The 20,360-nt window shown below is 40.9% G+C and overlaps 2 long non-coding RNA genes across 2 annotated transcripts in view; one reads left to right on the forward strand and one right to left on the reverse strand.

Annotated features, from left to right (window-relative positions):
* Window positions 1-20,360, reverse strand: part of LOC310834013 — a 224,134-nt gene that overhangs the window by 42,900 nt on the left and 160,874 nt on the right. The window lies entirely within an intron of this gene.
* Window positions 4,123-20,193, forward strand: LOC310833687. The gene is made up of 3 exons (XR_014558880.1): window positions 4,123-4,553; window positions 4,675-4,912; window positions 19,983-20,193. It is a non-coding gene; the product is annotated as an uncharacterized lncRNA (long non-coding RNA).

Consider the following 20,360-nt stretch of genomic DNA (forward strand, 5'->3'; position numbering starts at 1 on the left):
GCGTCTGAGAGCCTCCCCTCCGCTGTAACTCCTGCACTCCCCCTGCTGGTTCCTGCTTCTGCTGCAGAGTCTCTCCTACTCTGCTGGAGCCTGTCCAGCACCTCTAACTCCGATGGCAGTTCCCTGACACATAGGTTCCTTATTTCCTCCTCTTTCCCCTGCTAATACTTATTTGTAAAATATATACCCCATTCATCATTAAACAATCATAGGACAGGTCACAATGATCAAAGCTACAAGAACCCAAACAACAACAACAACAATAATAATAATAAATTTTATTTATATCCCGCCCTCCCCAGCCAAAGCCGGGCTCAGGGCGGCTAACAACAATCAAACAATCAAATAATACAACATTCTAAAAACATTTCAATTATGAAATTGATTAAAATCAAATTGATGGCAACCGTTAAGCAAAATTCTGTGCAGGTTGCCAGAGGAGGGAGTCAGGCTGCGCCCTAACCAAAGGCCTGGTGGAACAACTCTGTCTTGCAGGCCCTGCGGAAAGATGTCAGGTCCAATAAACATTAAAACAAAACAAAAAAATACAATTCCATCTGCCACCACGGTATAGACCAGGGGTCACCAACCTATGGGTGCCATGGTGCCTGTGAAGGCTTTCATTGGTACCCCACGCAGGGCTCCCAGACTCAAAGCTTTCTTTCTTTCTTTCTTTCTTTCTTTCTTTCTTTCATCTCTGGTCCTCCTAGGAGAAAAGTCATGAAGCAAAATTTGTACCCTTCTAAACCATTTACTGTATGTGAAATGAAAAAGCCTGGCTGCTCCTGCCTATTATTGTTTTTAAACCAATGAATGAAGTTGGAGCTGTGATTGATAAGTTTGGATACTGGCAACAGGAATCTCTGGGGTCCTAAAGAGCTAATATTTCTCCCTCCCCTTTTCCTGCTTCTGTCTTATTAGACCTTGGATACACCCATTTTCTGCTGTGTGTGTGTGTGTGTGTGTGTGTGTGTGTGTGTGTGTAGCTACTTGAGAGGCTTTAAAAAAATGTGTGTTGGGGTGGGGAGAAATTCAAGCAGGTATCACATTCTGCTGAAGCAACACACCATATCTAGCTAGACTTTATTTTGTGCTCTAGATATCCTTCCCAGATCCTCCTTTGGTCTGGGCGGAAGCTATTCTTGCTTCTCTAAATATGTTGGGTGATACCCAGTGGTGGTTTCTCACTTGTGCCAGTCATACTTCCCCTTCTGCTCTTTCCCTCTGGGAGCCCCGTGCACACCCCCAAAATCTGCTCTGGGGTGTGCTGCAGCAGGGCGGAACAAAAGGGCAAATCCCATTGTGTGAACATTGAGATGACCTTAGATCTTGCCCATTGCATTTACCTTGCACTGACTTTATTTGCATGGCTCATCTTTATATGCTCAGTAATTGTACATTTTTGTTTTGATGGGGAGCACCTACAGTTTAGAGATCTAGAGGACACTTTTTAGAGCCAGCAGTATAAAAGCTGAAGGATTTTTCCATGTAACGTAATCTCGCTCTCTCAGTTTTAATACATCTCTGGTTTGTTAGCAGGAGTCTGTAGCAGCCAGCTAAATGTAAACACCTGCCAAGTCATGAATACTTTCAAAAGTATCTTCTGTATTTTTATCTATTGAAACCTATTCAGTTTCATTAAAGTCCCTGGAAGTTTTCCAAACCTGCCAAGCTCAGTAGGTTTTCTGTACTAGGTTGCTTGGGACATGTTTTAAAAAGAAATAGAAGAAAGAAAAGAGGCTGCTGTTTCACAGAAATAAAGGAAGGTTGCACTATTACTAATATAATGGAGAACGCCGAACTAATAAAAAGAACAGCATTCTTATATAAAATGTAGGCCTTGATTAGCAAACTACTTTTTCATCATGGCCAGCATTTAAAGGTTTTACAACATCAACAAGTCATCACTTGTTCTTCAGGAAAACATCACAAACTGAATAGAGAGCATTGGCAAAGATCTCAAACTTTGCATTACACTGCAGTTATTATGTGAGCTTTCATGCAGTCTTGAGAATTGGCCTAGGTCTTTTGACCTGGGTGTTAAAAATGGAAGAGTGGGCATTTTGTGCATTGTAATATTGTACAACACATAGAGGCTGGGTCTGAAGAGTTGACAAAGGACCAAAGTTAACATACTGTATATAGGGACAATTGCAACTAGAAAAAATTGTGAGATATTGGAGTCAAGTGGGAAGATCAGAGGCTGCAACTCGCAGTGAGAATGAGCAGATGTGTCTATAAGGTAGAGCTATGTTATGTGCTGATTTTATTAGCTTGATGTTTGTTTGCAATGAAGGCTGCTTCGCACAAACTTGCACCTCACATCTACATAGGAACAAACACAGGAAGCTTCCTTGTACTTGCATTCTCCCCAACACACATCACAAATAAATTTGATTATTGTTCTGTTTAGAAGAATGAAGCCAGAGGGCATTAGCAAAACTCACCTTGCCATTACCTGACAAAGGGAGCAATTATGAGAGCCAAAATCTGTCCACATAAAGCTGATAACATTCCTATTGTTGGCTTGGCACAGAATCAAAGGCCACTTCAGGCAGATAGAAGTTAATTGCTTTCCCTGTCCACCCACAAACCATATCCCTCCCCACCCCCCAAATAAAAAAAAAAGGAAATTTGATCAGTCTAATTTTTATTAAATAGGATGTGTTATACAGTGCAAAATATAAAGAAACTCTCGCCAAAAATGTATGGAATAAGCTTTTATTTTAATAATAAAATCCATCTAGCCCAGTGTGGTCTACTCTGGCAGCAGCTCTCCAGAACTTCCAGCAGGCTATTCTGCTTTGGTCTGATCCTAGAGACTGGATCTGGACCTTCTGCATGCAAGGCTTGTACATTGTTTAACCTGCTTGTGGAAACATGTTTCAGCACAAAGAAACCAAAAGCATTGGGGACTGAAAGCATTGGTACATGGGGGGTACACATTGCATTAAGTAATGCATGCAAAACAAAAACAAAACCACCCTATGATACCAGTGCTTTTTTCTGGGGGTACTCAAGGGTACATAATACCAACACCCCCCCGCAAATGTTAAAAGCATGGCACTTACTGTAACATCTTGAGGGTGAGTACCAATGCCTTTTTTCTTTTCTTTTTTTAAAGCACTGATGGTACCCTTAAGGTACTTTACCTATTGTGTACAAAATGGTCAGTTTTCTTTAGGATGCTTGTAGCAAGCCGGTAAGAATTTTCACTCTTCAGCTATTATATTGCTAAGTGTTCTCCAACGTATTATAAAGTAGAAATATGTGAATGTAAGAATAAATCAAGTTGATTTCTTTCCCAATAACTACAAAAACCAGATGAGAGTAGATTTATCTAGGGGACTTTCAGGCTTCTGACAGTGCTTTAATTACAGATTCTATGTCCATTAATCAGGGATTGACTGAAAGACTCTGGAAGTATATACACCGTTAAGAATGTCCTTCTACAAAATATCTAAACTTACTACTTAAATCAAGCAAATCCCTTGTGGGCAGATAAGAATGAAACAAGTTCAGGATAAAGATTTCCCTGCCAAAGCTACTAAACGTATTTTGATTTATCTCTTATGTTCAGAGGGGTCAACTTCAAGGGCTTTGTTGTTCTGTATTTTAAGCTGAAAGAGAACCACCATGGATTTGTAGTAGAAAGTTTAAGCCGAAGGGGTAGGCTGTATACACACACACACACATAAATATACAGTGCAAGTTCTATTGTGAGTTAGGACTATACTAAAGAAAAAGCTATTTATATGCATTTATATGCGATATAACACTGTGCCACCAGATGGCGATGTGGAGTCTCATTTTTCGCCTACTGGATTTCCCTGTTTAAATTTACAACACGTTTAACTGAATTGTATCATCAAGTGACCCAATTTTGTTTACCTCATGTCATCCAATTGTCTTAATATTTTATACACCAGATGAATGATAAAAACTAAGTTTATATCTAAAAAAAAATATTATCTCATCCCGTTTGTGACTTATGAGGGTTTGAAATTTCAAAAAATTGACCATTTTGGCCTTGCAGATGACACAAAAACCTTAAAAGCTCAGCCCAGAATGGAGATACATCAAAACTAAAACATTGATATCTTCAGAAATTCATGGGCTTTAATATGATGGGCGTCCTTTAAATTTAAGTTACAAAATTGAATTTTTAAAAAAGTGATTAAAAAATTTAACATGATAAAAAATCCCCCCACCCAAATATGTATTGATCATTTAGAAAGCTACCTGAAAATTTCCATCTTAGGAGCTCAATGGAATAACATTTTTGAAAATGAAGATACATGTCTGCCTTATTGGGTTCTATTTAGCATAAATGGGTCTTCTTGTGAGTAAAATCTAAGACTTCAAACTGTAATATCAGTTACTTCAGGCATTTCTTTAGTAAGTTATTCAGTTGAAAGGTATCTGAAAAGCTAGTTGGGCTTTTCTTTTAAAAATGTGTTCCATAGCCGAGTGATAGCTTAAACTTAAATTCTGATCATTCAACAAGTGTGCTAAATATTAAGAAAAATTAGATGACACGAGGTTAAAAAAAAGTTGGATCACTTGATACATGGAACGACACTCCTCTCTCCCCTTTCTTTAGCCCCAGTTTTACTCAGGTGCCAAGAAGTGTGCTACCTATTAAGAAAAATTGGAGGACATGAGGTAAAAAAGTTGGATCACTTGATATATGGAACGACACTCCTCCCTCCCCTTTCTTTAGCCCCGGATTTCCTCAGGCGCCATATGGGGGATGCTCTCATTTCCGCATTATGTAATCAGTTCCTAGGTCAAGAGGAAGTCCCGGAAGAGGGAACTTCCTGTAGGGGTGAGAGGGAAGAGGAAGCCAGATTGTGGCAAAACCACAACCCCTTCTTACAAGGACGATGAGGCAGAAGTGGGAGATGCCATAGTAAGTCTGCTTAAGATTCTTGTGCACCCATTTTCAAAATATAGCTGCTTATGTAAAGAACTGCTTGGCTGTGGGGGAGGTGTTGTATTTTTCACGGCATGTGTTGGGTTCCACACACACACACAGTGGGACCCCACACATTATTTTATGCTGTGAACTGCCCTGGGATCCATTGATAGAGGGGGAGGCATGCAAATTTAGTAAAAGCAACAGTGCTCTCGAAAATATGCTCTGGTCTCCCTACCCTCTGGGAGCAAATTTTGCAGGTGTGCTCTCAGTGTGCTCTCCCAAAGACTTCTAGCTTTTGCTCCTATGCTTTTAACAGCAGCATGACACCCAGAGATTTAACAGAAAATTTGTGATTGGTGGTAGCTTTTCTTGCTTAATTTCATTCTGCTTTTGGTGCTCCTATGCTCTGAAGGAGAGGCCTTCAAGAGAAGGGGGGGGCACTTCTCAAGAGCTGGTGCTCCAATACTAGATGTTCCCCCCCCCCAGAGAATTTTCCTGGGCATCTCCCCATATTGTCTTTCTGATATCAAGCAAAATACCTTTTTTATTTTCCCTCCTGACTGTTTTATGCTGCATCTGTAATGGTGCTGCTTTTAGCTTCCCTCTCTCCTCTTCATCAATATTTACATTTTATTTCTTCTATTCTTTTAGTCAGTTCTGAGAATATAATTAAAAAGCAATGCAAGCATATTTATAGTAAGTAAATGTAAATTAATGAATAGTACATAAATGTCAGACTGCTGTGAAAAGGCCCAGAAGCAGGGCCATATTTTTTTTTAATAACAAAAAACATGGCCGCCTCACTTGTTGCTGACAGTCTTGTTTTCCTCCCTCTGCCCTTTGACAAGATTGGTTCTGCTGTTCTTTTGACTGTTTCCAGAGATAGTTGAAGTTGGCGAGGGAGCAGTTGCACTGTTGCTGGTGGCTGAGCCATTTACATTAGCTAATTGCACACAATCAAATGATGAAACCTCAGCAGAATAAAGCGAGCTTTCATTTTAAAGTAGCAGCAGGTTTGGTTAAGCTGTCGGGAGGGGAGGAAGGGGGGAGCCTCTCTAATTGTGCCTTTGCTCTATTTAGTGATGGTTGCTAATTGGGAGACCGAGTGACCAGGTAGAGCTTTGGAACGACAATCTTGCTGTTTTTCCTTAGGCAAAATATGGATATTATACTGTTTTTATTAAGCCTCACTTGGCATCTGGAAAAGCAGTACTGTACAAGCAGGAGTAAAGTTCTTTATATGCTTTCTTGGGAGAAAGTGCCACTGAAACAGATGGGGCTACTTCTGAATATGGATGGGGGGGGGATTCAGTTTGCAGTTATAGGAGAGCCTACCTAATTCACACTTTCTGAAAAAACATATGAACTGAAATACACAGACATGCTTTCAAATCCACACTCCCAGTTTTGCAATATGCCTTGCCAGCTAAGTAAAAAATGCTTATACTGTATCAGTGAAAGTAACAAATTATATTAGGGAAAATTGCTTTGTAAAATGTGCTTATTAGAGGAAATTTCATACCAAAATGTGTTTATTAGTGTAAATTTGCGCTGAAATGTTGTTTTTATTGCAAACCAAAGTGAAAATGTGGATAACTGAACTTAAGAGTGGAAAAATGAGAAACTCTGAGAAACCAGAACTGACAAATCAACTCACCGCTACTTCTGAGCAAATGTTCATGTGATTGAGCTGTCGGTCCCTCTCACAACTCCAATGAAGGCAAGTGGGGAAGGCCTTTAGGTCTGTGGTAGAGCACATGCTTTGCATGCAAATCGTAGAATTGGAGGGATCCTGAGGGTCATCTAGTCCAACCCCCACAATGCAAGAATCCTGCCCACAGCCATCCCTGGGTGAGCTCAAACCACCAAACCTCTGGTTAACAACCAGATGCACTTTCCCATCGCTCTACCTTAGCATCTCCAGATAGGGCTGAGAAGAAAGGCTCCCGGTCCCACCTAAATAAATCCTAGAAAGCCCCTGTCAGTCAGTGTAGCCCAGGGGTGGGGAACACATAGCCCTCCAGATATTGTTGAATCTCCAATGCTGTAGCCAACATGGCCATGAATCATGAATGATGAGAGCAACATCTGGAAAGCTACACATTCCCCATCACTAGCTTAGACAGTGTAGTACCAATGTGTTAATGTTGTCAACAAAGCAATAAAACATTATTAATCAGTTTATTATATATTCACAAAGCTGGTTGATTAAGACTTAAGGTGTTATGTAATCTCTCACAAAAGAGAACTCTGAGGGTACATCAGTACCACAAACATAAAATGAATTTCTAGTCATTCCCTCTGGCCATATGGACAGTAACTCTGTCAGCATCCTCAACTATAATTCCAAGGATTCTTTGGGGAAAATCATGCTAGTTAAACAAATAGAAAATCAATATAAGTTTGTTGCCTATATATCTCCTAAGATGTCATTTTTATGTCAGACTCAATAAATATTGCTCATGACATTAATAGTAACACTGAGATCACTGTCATTTAGCCACGGGGCTTTGGAGATTTCAAGTTCCTCTGGTGCTGCTAAAGGTAAAAGTAAAGGGACCCCTGACCATTAGGTCCAGTTGTGGCTGACTGGGGTTGTGGCGCTCATCTCGCTTTATTGGCCGAGGGAGCCGGCGTACAGCTTCCGGGTCATGTGGCCAGCATGACTAAGCCGCTTCTGGCGAACCAGAGCAGCACACGGAAATGCCGTTTACCTTCCCACTGGAGTGGTACCTATTTATCTACTTGCACTTTGACTTGCTTTCGAACTGCTAGGTTGGCAGGAGCAGGGACTGAGCAACGGGAGCTCACCCCGTCACAGGGATTTGAACCGCTGACCTGATTGGCAAGTCCTAGGCGCTGTGGTTTAACCCACAATGCTTTCTCTCAGACCTCTGAGGCAGAGCTGGGAACATGTAAGTCCTTGGTCTAGAATAGATTTTTGTTGGACTACATCTCCCATCTACCCCAGCCATCATGCCAGTGAATGGGAATGATGGGAGCTGTTGTCCAACTTTCTTTGGTGGGCCAGAGTTTGCCCATCCTGTCTTAAAGCCTCTGAATCTTCTGCATGGATGCAACATTGTGCCAACATGTGGAAGAATAAGAGGAGTTCATCCTTTTTTCTTAACCACCATGAGGCAGTTATTTGTTTGCACTACAGCAGCTAAAAACAGCCATTTTCAGCTCCAAATGCCAATAAGTCTGACTCATTTGGCCTTTTTCCTGGCTACAACCATTTCAAGAAGTGGGTTTTTGAAACAACCACAGGCTTGGGCTTACATAGTTACTATGGCCAAGATCCAAAGAAAAGATGGGCAGGAAGGAAAAGAGAATGGAATGCACAGCTGAAAGTTTGCTTGCGGCCACTTACTAAACTGTACTAAGGTTGTGTCTTCGGCATAAGAACCCATGTAGAGATGTCAGAAAACAAAACCCCAGCAAAACAAAACACACAAATAGAGAAAGAGGAGAAACCTGTTATCTTGTTTAGGTGTGATAAATGTTTTAATAAAGAATTACAAACCTTTGAAGAGACTTTTACACAGAATGCACATGAAAGGGGAGGGAAGCTGGAAATCAAATAAAAATATTGAAAAAATAAAGTAAGACTCAAGCTATGCAACTTGGTAAACTTAACAGAACGCAAATGCAGCATAATTACTAAGAAATTTAATCACATATGGTGAAAGATGAGAAGTAGTTCATTTGTCTCTCGAACTATGAAGCAGAACATAATAAAATTAGAGGGAATTGGCAAATCAAGAAGCTGTAATAAAACAATTACAGGAAACAGGAAGAATTATCTGACTTCCAATGATGCCTAACTGAACTCAAGAATGAGAGTAGTCCTATTTGCTCAAGGGGGGGTGGGCAGGGAGGGCACTGTATTTCAGTCCACAGAATGCTTGTGGCTTTCAGTGGTCCCAGCTCAAAAGGTGGCGAGAGCAATCCTTATTTTTTTCTTCAGCAAAATTTATATACCGCTTGACTGTACAGAAACCCCTAAGCAGTTTACAAAAATGTAAAATTAAACACATTTAAAAAACAACAGGTATTTAAAATGATCGAAATCAACAGTAGCTGAAATATACTTGGAGTCGAGAGGGGATTTCATGCTCTTTATTCAGCTCATAGTGGTGAGGAGGAATGAAATTTTTCCCAAAATATCTGCTTTATATACATTATTTACACAATGGGCTGCATGTGATTGGCTAATTCCGAGATTCTCCTGTAGGCCAATCAGGTTGTGGATTCACTTCCACCTGGAGCTGGATTGTTCTAGGAACAATCAGACTGCTGCATTCTGAATCCTATTGTTCTAGGACCAATCAGACTGCAGCAGACAGTAGCTAAAATGAAAAACAAAAACACATATAACTTCTGAATCTGTGGATAGACTTTCCTGGGCAAAAATGTTTTAAGCAAGCATAGAAAAGAGTACAGCAAAAGTGCCTGCCTGGCATCAGTAAGAAGGGTGTTCTAAAGTATAGGTGCTGCCACACTAAAAGATTTACAAATGCAGAATGGGTATTATGTGGCACCTATAATAGTACCAGGCCTCCAAATGGAAGCGGACCTTGGTAGCTCAGTCAGTAGAGCATGAGACTCTTCATCTTAGGGTCGTTGGTTCAAGCCGCATGTTGGGCAAAAGATTCCTGCATTGCAGGCATTTGGACTAATTGGCCCTTGTGGTATGATTCTATAAGTGGGCCAATGTGGAATAAGGTGATCTCACAAATAAACTGGTCTCAAGTTGTCCTTTCCCCCATCTTTCATTGTTGTTGATGGGGAGGAAATGACTTAGAATCATAGAATCATAGAGTTGGAAGAGACCACAAGAGCCATCGAGTCCAACCCTGTGCCAAGCAGGAAACACCATCAGAGCACTCCTGACATATGTTGTCAAGCCTCTGCTTAAAGACCTCCAAAGAAGGAGACTCCACCACACTCCTTGGCAGCAAATTCCACTGTCGAACAGCTCTTACTGTCAGGAAGTTCTTCCTAATGTTTAGGTGGAATCTTCTTTCTTGTAGTTTGGATCCATTGCTCCGTGTCCGCTTCTCTGGAGCAGCAGAAAACAACCTTTCTCCCTCCTTTATGTGACATCCTTTTATATATTCGAACATGGCTATCATATCACCCCTTAACCTCCTCTTCTCCAGGCTAAACATGCCCAGCTCCCTTAGCTGTTCCTCATAAGGCATCGTTTCCAGGCCTTTGACCATTTTGTTTGCCCTCCTCTGGACACGTTCCAGTTCGTCAGTGTCCTTCTTGAACTGTGGTGCCCAGAACTGAACACAGTACTCCAGGTGAGGTCTGACCAGAGCAGAATACAGTGGCACTATTACTTCCCTTGATCTAGATGCTATACTCCTATTGATGCAGCCCAGAATTGCATTGGCTTTTTTAGCTGCCGTGTCACACTGTTGGCTCATGTCAAGTTTGTGGTCAACCAAGACTCCTAGATCCTTTTCACATGTACTGCTCTCAAGCCAGGTGTCACCCATCTTGTATTTGTGCCTCTCATTTTTTTTGCCCAAGTGCAATACTTTACATTTCTCCCTGTTAAAATTAATCTTGTTTGTTTTGGCCCAGTTCTCTAATCTGTCAAGGTCGTTTTGAAGTGTGATCCTGTCCTCTGGGGTGTTAGCCACCCCTCCCAGTTTGGTGTCATCTGCAAATTTGATCAGGATGCCCTTGAGTCCAAGTCGTTGATAAAGATGTTGAATAAGACCGGGCCCAAGACAGAACCCTGTGGCACCCCACTAGTCACTCTTCTCCAGGATGAAGAGGAACCATTGATGAGACCCTTTGGGTTCAGTCAGTCAGCCAGTTACAAATCCACTGAGTGGTAGCATAGTCAAGACCGCATTTTACCAGCTTCTTTACAAGAATATCATGGGGCACCTTGTCAAATGCCTTGCTGAAATCAAGGTAGGCTACATCCACTGTGTTCCCTTCATCTACCAGGCTTGTAATTCTGTCAAAAAAACAAGATCAGGTTAGTCTGACATGAGTTATTTTTCAGAAATCCATGCTGACTATTGGTATCACAGCATTCCTTTCTAGGTGCTCACAGACTGCTTAATGATCTGCTCCAGAATCTTCCCTGGTATTGATGTCAGACTGACTGGGCGGTAATTATTTGGGTCCTCTCTTTTCCCCTTTTTGAAAATAGGGACAACATTTGCCCTCCTCCAGTCTGCCAGGACTTCGCCTGTTCTCCAGGAATTCTCAAAGATGACTGCCAGTGGTTCTGAGATCACATCTGCCAGTTCTTTTAATACTCTTGGATGCAGTTCATCTGGCCCTGGAGACTTGAATACATCTAAACTAGCCAAGTATTCTTGTACTATCTCCTTAGTTATTCTAGGCTGTGTTTCCTCTGCTGAATCATTTGCTCCAAATTCTTCAGGTCGGGCATTGTTTTCTTTATCGGAGAAGACTGAGGCAAAGAAGGCATTGAGGAGTTCAGCCCTTTCTGTGTCCCCTGTTTGCATTTCACCATCTTCTCCTCTTAGCATCAGTGCCCAACCTAGTGTTTGAGACCATGTCTGTAAAATGAGAGGAGTTAAGATCTGACATAGGAACATAGGGAGCTGCCTTTATATTGAGTTAGATATTATATTGAGTTATTATATTGAGTTGTCTACATTGACCAGAAGCAGCTTTCCAGAGTTTTAGGGATTTTTTTTCTAGCTCTACCTGGAAATGCCTGTTAGCATATGGAGTTTATGTGCAACTGCGGACATTAACTTTATTGGAGCACACCTCTAATTAGAAAGGATTCAGACTGAGTCCTGGTGTAAAATTAGAAGGCTGATGTTTATTAAGGGAAGGAAGGAGTTTTATAGTCCTTTGTTCTCAGAAGATAAATTCAAGATGGCCTCACGACTTGAGGTCCAGAAAAAGTGTGAGGAGAAAGTAAACAGGATGCACCCTAAGATGTATCAATCTAAATTTTGAAGGATAGGGAAATCAACATAGAGGTGAAAAGTACAAGGATAATCTCTGGGAATCTGGAGGTCTCGACTTATCTGTTTATACCTCATGCAAACACCCTTCTGTATTTTCAGTAGTGGCGGATCTGCAGTCATTGGTGTAAGAAACCTTATATTTCAACCTAATTCTCATCTTATTATTGTTTATTATATACCACTTAATCCCGACATAGACTTCTAAACTAAAACCAATCACACAAGTCTTAAAATATACACATTAAGAATTACAACACCCAATAAAACCATCCCTTTAAATATAAATATAAAATATAAATAGCTACAATTAAAATATGAAATAAAACAATCCCTAATGCACTCCAGTCAGAAAAATTGTGAGTATACATTTGCACTGGCAATAAATGAATATTCTGTTAACAGGAGTTCTGGAGAAATAATGTGATCAAGACTTGGTTCTTCATTTAAAAATAAAATGATAATATTTTTGTAGACAAGTAAAGAATTGTTTACTAGGGAGAAGATGAAACAACCCTATAATGTCAATATCGTCTACGTCTGAAGGAAGACTCTTCATAGAGATCACTTTGTACATTTTATAAGTACCAAAGTATAGTAGCTAGTGTAGCCTTATGAGGCTTTGCCCTCGGGTGGGAAAAATATTGTGCTCGGGAAAGGGAAGTGGGAGTCAACAGACACTCAAGGAATAGTTTCGGAGAAAAGGCTTTATTTCTACCATCCATGAACTGGTAGAAGGAGCAAGTGTGATAGTTCACAAAAAGCATGCACAAGTTCACAGTCATTTGCACAGAGTATATATTCCCCTTCCAATTCCCTCCCCTTTCTCCTCCCTCAGGAGTCCTGCCCATGAGTTCCTCTGAGCATGAACAGAAAGCTCCCCTGTCTTGGGACTCTTTTGGACTCTTGGCGCCCTTCCCAGGAAAGGGGGGTGAGAGCCAAGGGGTCGAGGAGCCCTGGTGGTTCAGCATGTCCATGTTGCAACCAAATGAGATAAGATTCAGTTCTCAGGCCTGCTCTGACAGTCTATTCATTAGCTTTTTGAAGCCTTCTTGTGCTGATAAAAGCAACGGTTTTGCCTTGCAACCCCAGAGCAAATGAGCAGATGCTTAGCTGCTGAGAAAATGATTTTGAAAAGCTTTGAGCCTGCTTTTGGAGGGGGTGACATCGGGCCTAGGTGGGGTCACCTGTCCTCACCTTCCTTCACTAGCATGCTACCATACAGAGAACTGGGACAAAATTTGGAATCAGAAGGGAAAGGACTCCAAAGTGATATTATACTTGCAGAAATACTGTGTAAAATATATTATGTAAATGTCGTCCTATTTGCATAAGAGAGAAGACAAATAAAAATGGGGAATGCCTTTTAAATTTAATGTATTTATAATGGGTCATTGTGCATAATAATGACTCATCTTGCCCAGCATTCTGTTCTCACAGTGGTAAGCAGGATTCCACACATGCACGGAAGGAGCCAATAAACTTGTGATAATGGGGGACACCTCCAGCACAAATCCGTACATCATACACACATGACATAGAAAATGATGCCACCACTTCCCTGCTCTGTTTACCCCAGTAGCACAGGCAGTGACTAATCTGACAGATTAGCTCAAAACCGTCAGCTAAAATCTCATTTACACACTTTGTAAGGCTGAAAAACTAATGTGCAAAGCCTTTTGGCAATTGGTTAGCAAGAGTTTCATTTACAGCAGTTGCTAGAATTTTTTCAAAATAAAAAGGGCCCCCTAAGGCTGCAATTATAAGCAAACTGATGCTCCAGTCTTAATCATTCTTTCACTTTAGAGTGGGACTTGCTTCTGAGAAGGCCTGCACATAGAGTGGGACTTATTATTTCGGAGTATACCTGCCTATGAATTAAAGGAGCTTAAAGCAGAAAAAATATTGCCATCTGTGCATATATAAAGAGTTATGAGATCTGCAAGAGAATAATTGTGTGCTCCTTTCGATTCAATTCAATAGAAAGGGAATACCAAGAGGCAGCTACCTTTTGGCTCCTAAAGGCGATCAGAACACAAAGATACTTCAGCATTGATTTTAACCCTGCAGTAAATACTACTGGAGAAGCATCTACACTAGTCAATATTAGGGCTCTCTAAAGTTGTGCTAATGACATATTCTAAGAATAGAGCCAATAGGCTACCTTTAAACCAGTAAATCCCACTGTCTGCTATTCAGATTGGAACAGGATGTGATCATTAAGTGGGCTTGTTTTTGTTTTAAGTAGACTAGTTGTCAGTGGTCGTTGAATGTCAAACACTAAAATCTAAGCATGCCTCTGTGTGGGATAACCCAAGCCTCCTGTTTCCAAAGCAAAAATCTAACTGATTAAGTTTACTCGAGAAATGTAATTTTCAGTATGATGAGTTCATAAAAAGATTTACTTTTTGTACCAATTACTGGGATACAAATTATAGAAACAAGGCTTGAAATACTTTGTTGATTAATTTATAAAACTTACAAAAAATGCAAGAAAATAGAATACAGTAATGGAATAGAGGGCCATTTTAAGTGAATGTCTTGACTTCTGTCTGAATTCTAACCCAAAGGCCTTCACGCTTTCAGACCTAAAAAATGTGTGTTGTGTTATTTTCCACAGTCACAGAGCCAGATAAATATGTTTGATTTATGACCACAGCATATCATTTTGCAAATGGGCTAACTGAATTTGAAAATTGCTTCGTTAAAAATATGTATTTAAAAAGCACATGGATAGTTGCTTTTGCACTTGACCTAAAATATGTTGACCTTTATCCCAATCCTGTCATTTAACCCAGTATGTCACAAAATATGAAATATGGCTACTGCTTCTTATCTTCTGCAACATAAAGTCAACAACTGGTTAAAGCTATTGAGTTGGTGCATCTCTTGCCATGGCATTGTAGCAGCTGTATTATTTGAGCTGTATTATTTCTGATTCCTCAAAAGCACAAATGTGTTAAGGGATTACCTCCTCCCCACATTCCCTGTAGCTACCAGAATTTAAGATTAACATTTTATTTTTGTGTGCAACACATTTGGAGTTGAGAGTGCAGTCACATATTTCAGCACAGTGAAATTCCCACATTTTGACTGTTGGTGGAATGCTAATTTAGATAATATTTTCATAATCCTTGTCTTATGATTTACTACTTTGCATCAAGCCGTTTGCTTATTATAAAACAACCTCCAAAATAGTAACGAATAGTCTGGGAATATCAACATACCAAGTGCATATCTTCTGGGAGACATTTGTTTAACTTCTTAGCAATGTAAACATGTGTTTGTTTATAATATTAATAGGGAGCTATTCCATTACTTTACATTTTATACTTAGGAGAAAATGATTGGTTTGCAGTTTTGTTCCCCCAAGCATTAAGATATTTATTTTTGCAATACTGAAACACCTTTTGTCACTAAAGAAAACATTATTCCGGATATGTCACATATACCCAGTGCTCCAGAGCGCAGTTCCAGCACCTCTCAGGTGGGCACCATTGCAGGCTAGCGCTTTCCCCTCCTGCTTCTTGCCTTTACGTACTTCTGAGAAACCCAAAGGAACTTTTCTCAAAACGAAAGCTAGCCAGTGTGTGTGAGAGAGTCTACTCTGTTTTTTTAGAACTATGACTCCACCTAGCTCCTAGCCACTCCTAGCCGCAATTGGTTAAAGTTACGGGGCGGGGCCAATTCATATTTCCTTTTCTTTGATTCGTCTCCTGTGTAGTGGCAGCAGGCTTTAAGCTGTCCAGCCAGGTCTAAGGGCCCTAGCCACATGCCAATATCTAATATTGAACAAGGGAGTTGGGGGCGTATTTATTTGACCTGCACCAGAACCAGGGGCGACCCCCAAACCAACTAGGGAGACATCTTGTGATGGTTTTTAGCACCTCTGTGGTGTTGTTGGGAGGGAATTTTGCAAAATGTCAGGGGAAACCCGGATGTATGGCAGCGTGATGGAAAAAGCAGCGGGAGCAGCTTTTTGAAATTTACTTTTTACTTTTTTACAGCAACTCTAGAAAACAACAGTTGTTGGGGGAAGAAGCTTGATATTATTGTCTATTTTAGCAGGATGAAAATTTTTCAGTCTGTTCCTACATTTCCTACAAAGGGTTCTTAATTAAGTTTTTTAATAGCTTGCATGATTTTGATTGATCTCATTTTTACCCCATAAGAGGATTCAAGAATTTCCAGCAACCATTAATTTGTTCTCAAGGTAAGCTTAGCATTTGGCTTTGTCTTTCCACCGGTTGCTTGGAATATTATGTGCACGGATTTGCTTATCTCTGCGCGATTAGATAAATACATATGTTCTCTATGGCAATGGGCCAGTGGAGAGGGAGTAACTGCTTAGCTGACCACTTCAGCAATGGGGAATGGAACAAAAAGTGTGTTCTTTAGAGCTGTCTGTGGAGGGCATGCCTGGTTTTCATCAGAGAAGTGAAAAGGGGGGAGAAGCATTTGCTGCTCTTAAAACCACAGTGAAAGGAACTTCAGTGGAGCTACTGCAGTGCGCTCTGTGAGCAAGGTGAGGAGATGACTCTTGGAATCACTATTCCATCACTGGGCCATCTTGTCTGTGAGTTCTGGAAGACCTGCTCCCTGCCTTGCAGGCCTTTCCCCACCTGGCTGACTCCAGCTGCAAAAGCTGAGGCTTCTAAAGAGAATATTGGGCTGGGGTATTAGGGGTTTTTGTTGCAGCTGTGTTTTGTTTTGTTTTTGTATTTTGGATCTTATGATCTACGTAGAAATTGTTCATTTGGTTCTGTATTTTTTGATGTTTTGTTTATGACTACATTTGTTATGTTTGCAGTTAAGTTTTTTTATATACAGTGGTGCCTCGCAAGACGAAATTAATCCATTGCGCGAGTCTCTTCGTCTTGCCGTTTTTTCGTCTTGCGAAGCACGGCTATTAGCGGCTTAGCGGCTTTAAGAAAAAGGAAAAAACTTGCAAGAACTTGCAAGACGTTTCGTCTTGCGAAGCAAGCCCATAGGGAAATTCGTCTAGCGAAGCGATGCAAAAACCGAAAAACCCTTTCATCTTGCGCGTTTTTCGTTTTGCGAGGCATTCGTCTTACGGGGCACCACTGTATTGTGAGCCGTCTTTAGCATGGTTTCAACCTTGGAAAGGCAGCATGCAAATAAAATGATTTCTTAATTGATTGACTGCTCCATGGAAAGGAAGCCATTTTCACACAACAACTATCCTATTTCTGTGATGCTGAGCATGATACACTTGGGAGGGGAGCGGGTTGGAAGTCTTTAAAGGTTTCTGAGCAGGACACAAACGTACATGTCAAATGTCCGAGAAGCCGTGAAGAAGAGGAAACAAAGAAGGCGGAATGTGACAACAGTGATAGAAATATGCGGAAGTCTGGGTTTTATTCAATCCAGACAAGTTCCTGGATATTTTCATACAAGTGAAAATTGTGGGGCCAGGAGTCAAGCCTTCTGCATTGCTAGAAGCCCTACGACTCCAGCCAGCTAGACAATTGTTTTCTTTCTGCTTGAACGTATGAAGCTCCTGATTTCCTTTTGTACAACAATACTTCCTTACCCCAGTGTTCAACCCGCACCCTACCCAAATCGTAGAATCTTAGAGTTGGAAGGGACCCCAAGGATTATCTAGTCCAAATCTCCTCTTAAAGGGTTGGGGAAAGTTGAAACCCCTAGAACAGATTTAAGATGTGCACAGGCGGGGGGGGGGGGAGGAGACCTGTTGAGCAAGGGGAAATCCTTGCACTGACTGGACCATGGTTTTGCTCTGCTTAGCAGATACAACACGACAGATGCAAAGCACACTTAAACCATTTTAATATTCACTGCTTCCCCCAAAGAATCCTAGGAGCTGTCATTTATTGATGGGAGTTGTTAGGAGACTCTTAAACTATAGTCCTCAGGATTATTTGGGGGAAGCCATCATGGTTAATGTGTTAAAAAAGTGCTTTAAATGTACATTGTGGATGTGACACCAGAGCTACACCAGTGGGAAAAATCTTCCCAGTGGCATTGTTCCACAGCATCTTCATTATTATGCAAAATATTATGCAGACCTTAAGCTAGCTTAAGGATCTAGAGAGCCTTTTGCAAACAGAAGCGCCTCTGAATTTCAGTTCTCTTTTTCTCCGCACACGAAGGTAAAGTCAGAATACACCGTTCTGCATGAGGAAAAGGTCTTCCACTCACCGAAGGGCATCTCTGTCTCCAATCCTGTTATGTTTCATTTGAATCTTAGTCTTTTCACTGCCTGCTGTTCTGTATATTTCTGGATGCAGAAAGTGTTCTTCCATTGATCTTTATCTGTATGTTAAAACAAGGAAGGTTAATTAACACCTTCCAGTATCTGTGTTACTTTTTAATTGCCCAATTAATCAGTAATGTATCAAACACAATACAACAGAGATTTTCAAGTACCACAAGGCTCTTAACACATTGATTGTGCCATAAGCTTTTGTGGGATTAAAGTCAACTTCATCAGATACACAACGAAGGTGTGAGGAACCTTTTTCAGTCTGGGGAGCACATTCCCTTCTAGGCAGTTTTCCCAGGGCCAAATGTCAGGGATGGGCAGGGCCAGAGGCAAATGTGGACAGAGAAAATAATTTTACCTCTGTACAATAGGCTCTTTTCTACATAGAGGATAGACAGGGGCGTGTGAGCCTAAGCCAAAGTTATCATCAGAGTTCAAGGGCACATTCCACTGGAGGAGGGGAAACAGTCAAGGAGTGTGTGAAGATGGACTTGGGAGGCGATATGGCCTGGGGAAAGACCTGAGGGCCAGATGAAGAGACCTGAAGGGCCATATACGTGCAGATGGTGTTAGGGTGAGATTGTAAGCAGTGAAATCATAAAGATATGCAATGCAGAGAGTTATCAACAGGGACAACTACTTTAAAGTTTAATGGTAGCCATACACAAAACAGTGTGGGCCAAAGCCAAGGTTTTTGTGTTAATCCCCAGCGCTGCTTGGCTGATGATCACCGCTGAGCTGTAATGTAAATGCCACCATCTCCTCTACTTTTTTTGCATTCAATTTCCCTCTGAACTCACTGCTTCTCGCACCGACTATAGCTCACAAAAACTTGTGCCGCAATAAATTTGTTAGTCTTTTAAAGTGCCACAAGACTCTTTGATGGTTTTGCTGCATCTAACATGACCATAATGCAAGTCTCTTGGCAAAGCTTTGCAAAACAAAACAACGGTTTCAACAAAGTCCAGAGAAGCTATTTTTAAAATTCCCTTACAACAGCCATGATACGTTCTGGTGCCCAGGGGAGTGGCAAGACCATGTCATTACTTGCCTTTATTTTTCTGACTCCATGGAATAAAGGCAACTAACTGCTGATACACCAAATGAGGCATTGAACCTAAAAAAGCATTAGGCACCAGACACTGAGTATTCTAAAGATAAACAAAACACTTGAAATTGCCAGGGGACTTGTTGTTAAGTGTCATTCTTTATTCCAATCACCATCGCCACATAATTAGTATCAGTTTGTGAAGAGGTGCCAAACTGCATTGAGCAAGTACTATTTGTGTGTTACTGTGTGCATTATAAGAATGCATGAACCTATATTAAAAGTATGGTATGTGATTTTTTTTAAAAAGGTCCAGCAAAACACTTGGAAGCAGTTCCGTAGCTGCCCTCCATTAGTGCTGGATATATTATATTTCCAAAATATAAAACACAAATAAAATAAAACCTACATACAGCAACAGTGTTTAGTGTTGTGTAGGCTCCTATGAAGTAAGTAATGGGCCCTGCCTGCTAGCCTGCTCCCTAAAATATCACTGGTTTGCTCATTTCTATATATAGGGTGCCTACCCAGTACATTCTGCATGTGCAAATGGCTTTAGATACCTATTAGGTCCATAAATTACCATATTGGATATATTCAACACAAAAAACAGCGACAATTTGTTGTTGACAAAGGACAGCTGGACTTATAAAGGGCTTCATTACCTTCAGTAGCTTAGGGCCTCATCAAACCTAAATCAAACCTAAATCCGGCCCTGCCCTCCATCCATCTAGGAGTTGGAGGAACAGACTGGAGGTTTAAGCACTCTCTCTGTTTTTATTTATATAGAGATTTCTATCCTGTCCTTCTAGTACCTGTGTGCTATGATGCAGCTCTTCCTTTCACTGCTGACCCAGAACGTAAAAGCCATGTCGTGGCAAGGAGACAGCTGCCCATTATTCAGAAAAGGGCTGAGAGCAACTGAACTTTCTCACACAGGCCAACAAGCAGACCCCCAGCCAGTGACAGCCAGCTTTTGAACACTACCCACCTTGCCTAGTCCAAGGTGAATTTATAATCTTCTTTGCCATCTGTATTCAAGATGCTTTTCATTGTGAGGAGCTAAATCTTTTTTTTGCTGTACAGCTTTCATGGGTGTTTGCTTTTGGCAAAACGGATCCTTGTTTCCTTTCAACATCCAGAGTTTAGAAAGCAACAGGACACTAA

Source organism: Podarcis gaigeae, assembly GCF_964106915.1.
Source record: "Podarcis gaigeae genome assembly, chromosome: 1".
Taxonomy (NCBI): domain Eukaryota; kingdom Metazoa; phylum Chordata; class Lepidosauria; order Squamata; family Lacertidae; genus Podarcis; species Podarcis gaigeae.